Below are 10,302 nucleotides of genomic sequence, written 5' to 3'. Positions count from 1 at the left end.
GATTTGGAAACAGTGGAAACAATTACTAAATACAGTAAGTACACGACCCACAAAGATCTGAAAATCCTGAGGTTTAATCCACTCCTGACGGACTGATGAGTCGCAGCCGATGAGGAATCCATCAATATATATTATTAGTTTGGATGTGAAGTGACAACCCCATTACACATTGCTTTAGATTAAGTTAGGAAAATGACACATTGCAAACAAACAGGCAAAGAAGCTAAAAAAGGGGCACGATTCTCGACATTGACAACCTCATCATTGATACATCTGTCAAATTTAAATACATTTGCTAAATCAATCATCTCAGCAGGAGCTGCACACAACTTTGCCTTAAAATCCAGGGGCCTCATGCACGAAGCATGAATACACACAAAAACGTGGTGCCGCAAACCTTTGACCTGCCTTGGAAAGGTGCGGAAGCCACACAACCTTTTTCAATCGACAATAATAAACTACAGAGAACTAAAACTTACCTAAATACACTAATATATGATCCCATTAAGTTTATTTTCTTCATGGAGCATTAAACCATACAATAATGTAACACATCTTAGAAAATGATGGAAACAACCTCAGTCAGATGTAAACTGTACAACTTCCTCTGTTTTTGTAGTATGTAGATATGGGCATCGATCTGTGCACTGAGGAACATAAAATGCATATGAATAATCTCGGGGGTACTGTCATTCTCACTGAAAAAGTTGTCGGATCAGCAGATTAATTCCAAACAATTCCGGTTTGATGATTCCTAAGAGACAAGCATGAGACAATCACAAATGTCCATAAGAAGCTGCCTAAAGTTGTGAGTAATTGCACAGAGCCTTGAAGCATGCAACGTGTGCATAGGCTGCCATCTAGGTCATTTGTTTTGGTTTTTTGATGTCCTGAATCATTTACAAAATGTAAAGTACTTAAAATAGTATGTGTTGTTACAGTCTTCCTAATAGAAATATGAGAGGCATATTTACATTATTACAGTAATTTGGTATACATTACAACGCTCAACAGTGAGCTATAATTGAGCTCAATGCAGCAGCTGGACAGTGCAGATTGGAATTGATGCAGACATTGTAGAACTAAAGGGCTACAAGCTGACAAAAGTCTTATTTTCAGTCAGGTTTCATTCACTGATGTCATTCAAGAAACAGTTTGTTTGCTGTAATTCACTACAAATATCCCTAATGGTGTGTAGACACAGTCTTTCTGTGACTGACACAGCACTGTTGCCATGGATGACACTATTGCCATCCATGGATCCAGATCTGATTGGTCCATATGTTCCTAATAGAGCCCTTTGTCCTCAGGCTCCAGGTTTACTGGTGGTTCCTAGAGTTTCTAGAAGTAGAATGGGAGGCAGATCCTTTAGTTATCAGGCTCCTCTCCTGTAGAACCAGCTCCCAGTTTTAGTCCATGAGGCAGACGCCCTGTCTACTTTTAAGGCTAGGCTTAAATCTTTCCTTTTTGATAAATATATATAAATATAGTTAGAATGGCTTAGGTTATCCTGAGCTATCTTGGTAGTTATGCTGCTATAGGCTTTAGGCTGCTGGAGGACATAATGACCACTTTCACTCTCTCTGCTATATTCTCATACTACTCTCCAACTACTACTCTCTTTTAACCTTATGTTCTCTCTCAGTTTTTTTCTTTTCCTAAAAACTCTGACTTAGCTCTGAGTTTAGCTGTGACACCTTCCTGGAGGGAGGCATCGGCTGAGCTGCTACTGTCAACAAATTAACGTTCTACAGATGATCCACTTGGCCCTGTCTTCCAGAGTTTAACCTCGTCTCTCCTAGACATAGCTACTGGCTGAGCTTCTACTGTGACTCTCTTTCATACTCTAGACTTGAAAAGTGGCTCAGAGTTCATCTGCTTAGCTGTCTTTTTCTCCTCGATGTAGCATCTAAAGGAGCTATAACCATTAATAATTAATTTTTCTTTCCTAGAGAAAGTACTCCTGGATCAGTGCTTCTGTGTTCTATTTGTGGCTCTGCTCTGTTCTCTCAAACCCCCTGCCGGTCGTGGCAGATGGCCGCTCACACTGAGCCTGGTTCTGCAGGAGGTTTCTTAAAAGGTAGTTTTCCTCTCCACTGTCGCTACATGCATGCTCAGTATGAGGGATTGCTGCAAAGTCAATGAAAGTGACTGTCCATTGTCTCTACATGCTCGTCCAGGAGGAGTGAATGCTGCAAGTCAATGACTAGATGCAATCTGCTGGTTTTCCTTAGATGAGTCTGACTGAACTGTTTGATAGTTAGGATTGATTGGAATGGAAGAACCGGACTTGAAATCTGTATGATTCGATTGAATTGACTTTGTAAAGTGCCTTGAAATTACATGTGTTGTGAATTGGAGCACTATATAAATAAACTGAATGGAATGGATGGATGGATGGATGGGACATAAAAGCATCTATTAGTTAAAAAAGTAAGAGTTCTTGATAACTGTTTTCCTACTCTTTACAAAAACAAAGAGAGGGAAGCAAAACAGCAAAGCCATAGCTGAAGACCAGCTCCCCTTCCTGCTATAGATTACATAAATTATTTGTTAAGTAATAACAGTTCAAGTATCAAATGGGAGGGCATCAGTGTCGAGGAGCATACATGAACAATAAATGGGTAATTAAGAAATTGAAGTGCTAAAAATACAGGCCTTGACGGACCCAACTCCCTGACTCTTCGTTTTTTACTCATTTAGATTCTTACAGCATTTAATGTATAAAGCAAACTAAGGCTGTGATACAGATTTATCTATTTTGTTTAGCTCTTTTAAACAGCTTTAAATCATTTGAAGTTTAAAATTGCAATGCATAGAATTGGCATCTGAGTGCCCAAGTCAGTATCCATAGCAGCTAATAGTTGATGTCCAATCCATTGGTATATATCAATGAAGAAATCACAAATTGACAAATTTAACTGCCCTTTACTGTCTGGTTGGTGAAGGTTGGGGCCTTATCTTGGCAGCCACTGTTAGTTGTTTAAAACTACAGATCATCCAACAACACTGTTAGAAAAGCACTGATGAAGATTTCAACACTTTTAAACCATGTTTGTGGAAGCATTTTGTGTTCTCAGCAGAAAACAGAAACAGTCATAGACAAGAAACATTGCAAGCACTGTAAGAATACTGGCTGGCTAATTGTTACCTGCTAACGTTGCTAAAGTTGGTATGTGCTTTATAGCTTCCTATTAGAGTTGAACTAAAGAGCTGTTTACCAGATGACTTGTCAAACGTAAACTGGAATAACACTGGTTATAGTTCTTTAAAAAACACAGCTTGTGATTTTTATAATCTTTTTCTTTATTTTTGAAAACAAAAAAACAAGTGGATACTTTGTGTTCGTTTGTGTAGACATGAACACAGCAATCACACTAGGGTGCGGACCTAAACAACTGTACAGAGACCGTAGCCAGGTTTGCGTTGCATTATGGAATGTGGTGGAGTAAACAAGCTAAAAAACAATGGCATTGTGTCTTTTACGTAAAGCATAAAGCCCCATACAATGTTCAAGACATCTTCTCAACATAATTTGGTATACTTCTCAGATAATTTTGCCTGAAATAGTACTGAGAAACAAACAAATGATATAAGTAAATTCTCATGTGTTTTCTACTAGCTCAGAACCAAAAATCTGCTTCCTATATTTACATTTAGTACTCCTGCACCCAGTCCCAAATGACCATTAAACAGACTGAACATGGTTTGTAGTGACAAATGTTTGTTTGCTTTGAGTTATCTCTGAAAGAAAAGAAACCAAACCACTGGAAAAAGTTACAATTTAAACACATAAACTGATTCGGACCAAAGTAAACAAACTAAGTATGTGAAAATGCCCTCAGTTTTCAGAAAATATTCCTAACATTTTGGCAATATCTTGTCTAATCAGATGGGTGAATTGTTACTCCTCTGGTTGTTTGGTAAAAAATGTTTCAAAGGCACATCTCCCACTTCTTTAAATGTTTAGTTATTTTCTATTAAAGTTCAATTTAAAGAATACACATAAAGGCCATAATGTGGTTGATGATCAAATATCTTTGCCTTTTCTGCTTCGCAGGTGAAAAGGACCTTATCTATCAAATTATATATCAAAACATGGTCTAAGTCTTAAGAGAGACCTAAAGATGTAAAAAATATTTTTTTTATTGAAAAACTAAAATAGCTGACACTGTTTACAACTAATCTGTGTTTAACAGATTTCAGTTGTTAATTGTTGACACATTTTTATTCTCTACCTTTGTAGAAGTTTTTAGAAAGAAAAAGAGCACAACATTTTTGCTTGACCCATTATTTACAGTCAGTTGCATAGCATCTCATTCTCATTTTACTGTGTTTCTAGCTGGTGGTACAGTCATTGTCAGAGTATTTTTTTCCCTACTTTCAGTTACTGTAATCCATTGTAGCAGACATCTGCAATGACATCAGTATTTTCTCTATAACAACAGTTGAGTAAGATCTACTGCTGTAGCCTGTAATGTTTAAACAAAATAACAAAACCCAAAGAAAGTTAAATGAAGGAATTTTCTTAAGAAAGCCTCTTATGCCGAATGTCTGTCAGTTACCTGAATAAAGACTGACTTCAGATTTACTCAGCTGTGCCTTGGTACCTGAGGTCAGCCAAGGCCACCCCTTCAGAGTCACAGTGGGTACTCCGTGTCAGGGTGGCTGGGGATAAGGACCATAAAACAAACATAAAGGAACCAACAGAATGTCACCCTGTTTTGTAAGTCATCCATTTTCCATTTTTCTTAACGCTAAAGATCTCAGCAGAACCTTAAAAATACTCACAGAATTACAAACGATGTCCTTATATTTATAAAAATTATCTTATACGGTCTCTAAACCCCTCACAGACGCAACCCCCTCCCCTCAGCTAGCAGAGAAACAAAGGCTGATTGCTGCATTCTTCTTATACATCAGCTCAACCTTTAGATAACTGTCTTTACAGCAGTCTGCAAAAGTAGCCTGAATGCAAAGAAGATATAAATACTTGACAGCAGCTCGGCCAGAACCACAGACAATGCAATCAAATGCAATCAAACCAATGGTCCAGTTATGTAAACCTGTGTCTCATGATTATCAAAGCTTCACTGGCAGTGTAAGAAAAGAATACATGGTCTTCTTCAGGTTTTAACAGCGGTTAGTTGCTTTAATTCTTTCGTTCTTTTTTTACTCTTTATTTCTTACACAGCAAAGCATCTACAGTTTCTAAAACACTTGGTGTTCATTATATTTTTTTAATACATTTTCTGAATAAATTATGTTTCTTGTTACATTGTTACAGTCCTATTGTCTCTTTATAGTTTAATATTGACTCTGTTAAAGGTATGAGACTCATATCAGTGGCTTGATCCAGATTTATTGTATGGAATTATGTCAAAGCAGAATGTGTGCAGGGAACTGTGGAAACAACATGGTTAAATTTAAGAACGCGGGTTTGAAAAATCAGGCAGCTTCTCCACCTCTATGCAAGACAAGACTATTTATATTGTCATGATTTGGGGGTGTTTGGTTTTTGGTTTTGGGTTTTTCTCTTCTGTTGTTCTCATAGTTGAGTTTTGGATCCTGCTTCTGTTAATTGTTTTCCAGGTGGTGCTTTAGTTCATTGCTTAGGTTTACATTCTCATGATTCTTGTAGTATGTTTCAAGTTAATTTATGTTCTGTTATAGCAATGTTTCTTAGGTTTGATTATGTCCTTGTAATATTTAGTTCCAGCCATCATCAGCTTCAATCGGTCCTCCTCGTGGAAACATTTCATCTGTTCCTGCCAAATCTACCAAGCCTGTTTTGTCAAGCTTGTTAATGTCTGCATCTACCACCTTCAGCCTGCTGTGAGCTTTCCTTTGTTTCATTAAAAAATCTGGTTACTCACCACGCCACGCTGCGTCCTGCCCGTCTGTATTCTGGGGTCAACTCTGAACACCACGTCCTGACATATATAGCACTATTCATAACACTATACAAGACAAATTTTAGACAAAAAATAAAAACCTTTGCTAAAAAAATACAGCTTGATACGTCAAAATGTTAAACACATTGCATAAAAAACACATGTTGAAAATTCAGATTTTAAAGGCAAATGTATATCTAAATAATAATTCAAATCTGAATTTTATCTTCAATCTTACGTTGAATTACACATCAGAGATCAGTCAGATTCTCTGATTGAAAGCTGCAGTAAACAATAAAGATTCCTGATTAAAAGGAGACAACAGTTTGTACCCTTCTTGGGTTCACAAGGAGTGAATGAGCAATAAGCATGTGCAGCGGTTGAGAGCATGGTGATAATGCCAAGCTCTGACAGCTTGTTAAAATTGGGTACTTAATTAATTAAAATGCACTAAAAGTGTTGTAGGTGGACCTTACAAGAAGCTACAAGCAGTGTGATGCCCCCAAAAAATGTAAAATGGCATTATAAACAGGACGAAAATGAAGGAGTGGAAGTACCTAAACAAGTGAAGCTGTCAGATTTGATACGCCCCATTATAAGAGAGGAAATCCGAGTGGTCGTCGAACAACTTACCCCATCATGGACGATATTTCTGCTTGCACACGGAGGCAAGACTAAAAAGTTCACAGAGCTAAACGAGGCTGTGATGTACTACACAATGGTGATCGAGCCTGGGCTAAAGAACGGTGGATAAAGGTGACAAAAGGACAGCTGGACAGATATATGAGGAAATAAGACTTTAGCTCTCTCAGGAAACCACAATGTTTTATTTTTCGTATGCGGGAAGAAAGATAATTTAAGATAGATCGGATTAAACGCCATGGTGGGTCACACTATTCTCAAAAAACTAAGCAAGCCCACACAATATTTACTTTAGAAGATGATGCATCATGAGCAGGCATAGCCCAGTTGATATTTTTGTTTCATTATAATGTTTGAGATTTTTGTGAGTACGGATGAGGGTAGGAATGTGTTTGGTACTGTGGGGAGTGTTGTGGTGGAAGCTCAAGATGAAATTAAAAGTAGGATAAATTTAAAACAATTATCAGATGATTAAAGACAATATTTTGTTTAAAAACTGGGGTCTTAAAATAGCTCATTTGACTGTGCGCAGTTGAAGGAATAAAGTAAATGACATTCAAAATATTTTACAAGATTATAATTTACAGATATTAGCATTATCAGTGACATTTAGATCCAACAATAAAAAGCCCTGTGTTAAATATAGGTGGTTTTAAGATATATAGGTGGGTGAAAATCTAGGTGTAGCTTGTTATGTTCAAAATCACATCCCAGTCAAGGTGAGAACAGATCTTATCATCACAGGAGTTGAAGTACTCTGGTTGTAGCTAGTTACCTTATTTGAGGCCCATTATTATTGGATGTTGTTATAGACCACCAAATGCTGCTACAATGTACCTTGACCAAATTAGTAAAATGCTGGATCTGGTAAGTGATATAAGAAATGAAATTTGTTTTTTAGATGATTAAAATATAAATTGGATATCTGAAAGTTGTGCATTATAGAGCAAATTACTTTCAATTGCTAATACTTGTAAATTGTTTTTTGTTGAGTTACTATATGCTCTTAGGCACTTTCTATTATAGTTGGTCATAGTGACCACAATTTAATTGCAGTTAAAAGGAAAACAAAGTTATCTAAACAAGGGCAACATTTTATTTGTAAAATAAATTTTAAATATTTTGCAGAGAATGATTTTGTAGCAGAAGTAAAGAATATAGATTGGTCAAAGGTAATGCAAGAAAAGGATCCTTGTAAGGCTGTGGTGGTCTTTAACAATTTGATAACACAGGTAATGGATAAACATGAGAAAACAGGCAGTGAGAAATGTATTCACTCCATGGTTGGACTAATACCTTAAGGAATATATGAAGCAAAGGGATAAACAGAGGCAATAAAAACAGATAATTTGGCAAAATGAAAGGACTATCGCAAATTAAGAAATTTTGTAACTAAAAAAAAATAAAAACAAAAATGTTCTGTATAATCAAACAAGATAAATTAAGCTAAACTAAATAGTGCAAAGTATGTGCTACATTACATGAACCAATGGGAAGAAAAACAAGGCTGGCTCCTACTTTTCTGGAAGGGGATGGAATTTAATCTTACAAAACCAAAAGAAATTGCTAATAATTTGGGCCAGTTTTTTGAAAACAAAATTCAAAAATTTAGAAATACCATGAAGTTAAGAAAAGACAAAAATATGTAAAATGAACTAGTAAGTAACAATATAATGCAGGCTAAAAACTGTACTTTCAAATTTGCTGAAGTGACAGTAGATCGTGTTAAAGAAATTATATTTCAGAACATAAAATTATTTTCAAAAAGTTAAATTGTTATGGATTTCAGTCATCAGTCTTAAAGTGGACAGAGAGTTACCTCAATAATCGAGAGTATAACATTTATTTTAATGGTAGTTATTTTGAAGCTGGAGGAATAGATTGTGGAGTGCCCCAGGGCAGTTGTTTGGCACCTCTTTTGTTTTCTACTTTTACTAATGACTTGCCACTGATGTTAAAAAATACAACTATGGCTATATATGAAGATGACACCACATTATTTGCATCTGCATGAAGAGTATGTCAGTTGAATACAAATTTAAATGATGAATTGGCCTCAGTCATACAATGGATTGGATCCAACAGACTAGTTATTAATACTGAAAAAAACTAAATGCATGGTAGTTAGTTCAAAACATTTCCTACTAATGACACCTATGTTAAACCTGACTTTATGGAATACCGCAATTGAACAAGTAGAACAAGCAAAGTTGTTAGGAGTAATAGTGTATGCTTGTGTGTTCACATGCTGAGATTCCTTGTGGCTAGCTCATTGTCCTGGTCCTGTAAGACAAAGGGTTAAGTAAATGTTTGGGGAAGATAAGACCACTCACCCTGACAGGCAGCAGCCCCTGCTACCCAGGGGGAGCCAGGCCAAATACATCAAACACACACACACACACACACACACAGACACACACACACACACACAAATCACAGACATTCACACGCTCATTGTATGCGCATCCACACAATGACTTTCTATTAAAATCATCTTTCCCTCCTTTCTCATTGAATTAATGTTTTTTCTTCAACCAGTGAACCAATGAAGGTTTGTCAGCTGGTGTTAACATCTGTTTTGAACTTGGTGAAATTTTTTTTTTCCATGGGAGAAACAAGTTTGTATGTTAGCTTTGCAACCGCAGCACTTTAAATCCTTCTTTCCATGTGCCACTGTGAGGGTTTTTTGTGTTCTCCTAGCTTAGACCCATGTCACAGCTAGAAGAAACTACAAGGATAGTTTGGACTTCCAATACTATTTAGTGTGTAGGAGAGTGTCTAGTTTCCTGCCAAAGCCCTGGCAACAAAGTTTGCATTCAATGCATCTTAAATCCTTTGAGAAAAATGTACTTTTTGAATAAAAAAGGGGGTTGCAAAAAGTATTGATACCAGGGGTACCAATAATTGTGGCAATGGTTATTTTGTAAAAAACAATTTCATTAAACTCTTATAACTGACTGACTAATATACTTAAATTAAACATTAAGGTTCATGAGAAATTCCAGTGTGAGATTTTCCTTTGAAAAATGTAAAGTCATTGACCCAGTTTTGAATCTCACTGTGCGCAGAGAAAGAGCAGAAGTTAAGGGGAAAAATACTCACTGTTATATATAAGATCAACATGGGCCTAAATTTAATTTATAATAATAGAGGTCTGGGTTAAATTATCACAATTCCTTCAGATTCTCAACCAACATTGCTGTGAAAATTTCATTGAATTTTAACATCAAATATAACCTGAGTAAAGTAGATTTTAAGTGGTGATGCGATCCGAACCAACCTGCCAATATGTGATATATAATTGTGCCTTTGATAAATCCTAATTTAACTGTGATTAACCTGATGTTTTTGTTCAATTTCACTAGTTACACCCAGGCTGATAAATACCTGACCTTAAAAATCAAGGCACCATTTATATAGAACATGTAAACCACAAAGAATGGCATTATCCACAAATGGAGAAAACATGAAACAGTGTTAAACCTTCCCATGAGCCTACCAAAATGACTCCAACATGTAAACAGCTCAGCCATGAGGTCACAAAAGAACCCAGAACAACATCTAAAGCACAGATGACCTCATTTGTATCAGTTAATGTCAATGTTCATGATTCAACAATAAACAAAACAACTGGGCATAAATGGCATCTAAGGGAGAGTTCCAAGGGAAAAACACTTGCTGACCAAAATAAACACAATGATTTGCCCTCCTATGTGGCTGAATTAAAACAATTCTGTAAACGGCCAGAATTCCTCCACAGTGATGC

This window comes from Girardinichthys multiradiatus, chromosome 1 (assembly GCF_021462225.1).
Source record: "Girardinichthys multiradiatus isolate DD_20200921_A chromosome 1, DD_fGirMul_XY1, whole genome shotgun sequence".
Lineage (NCBI taxonomy): Eukaryota > Metazoa > Chordata > Actinopteri > Cyprinodontiformes > Goodeidae > Girardinichthys > Girardinichthys multiradiatus.
This window is presented reverse-complemented; position numbering follows the sequence as displayed.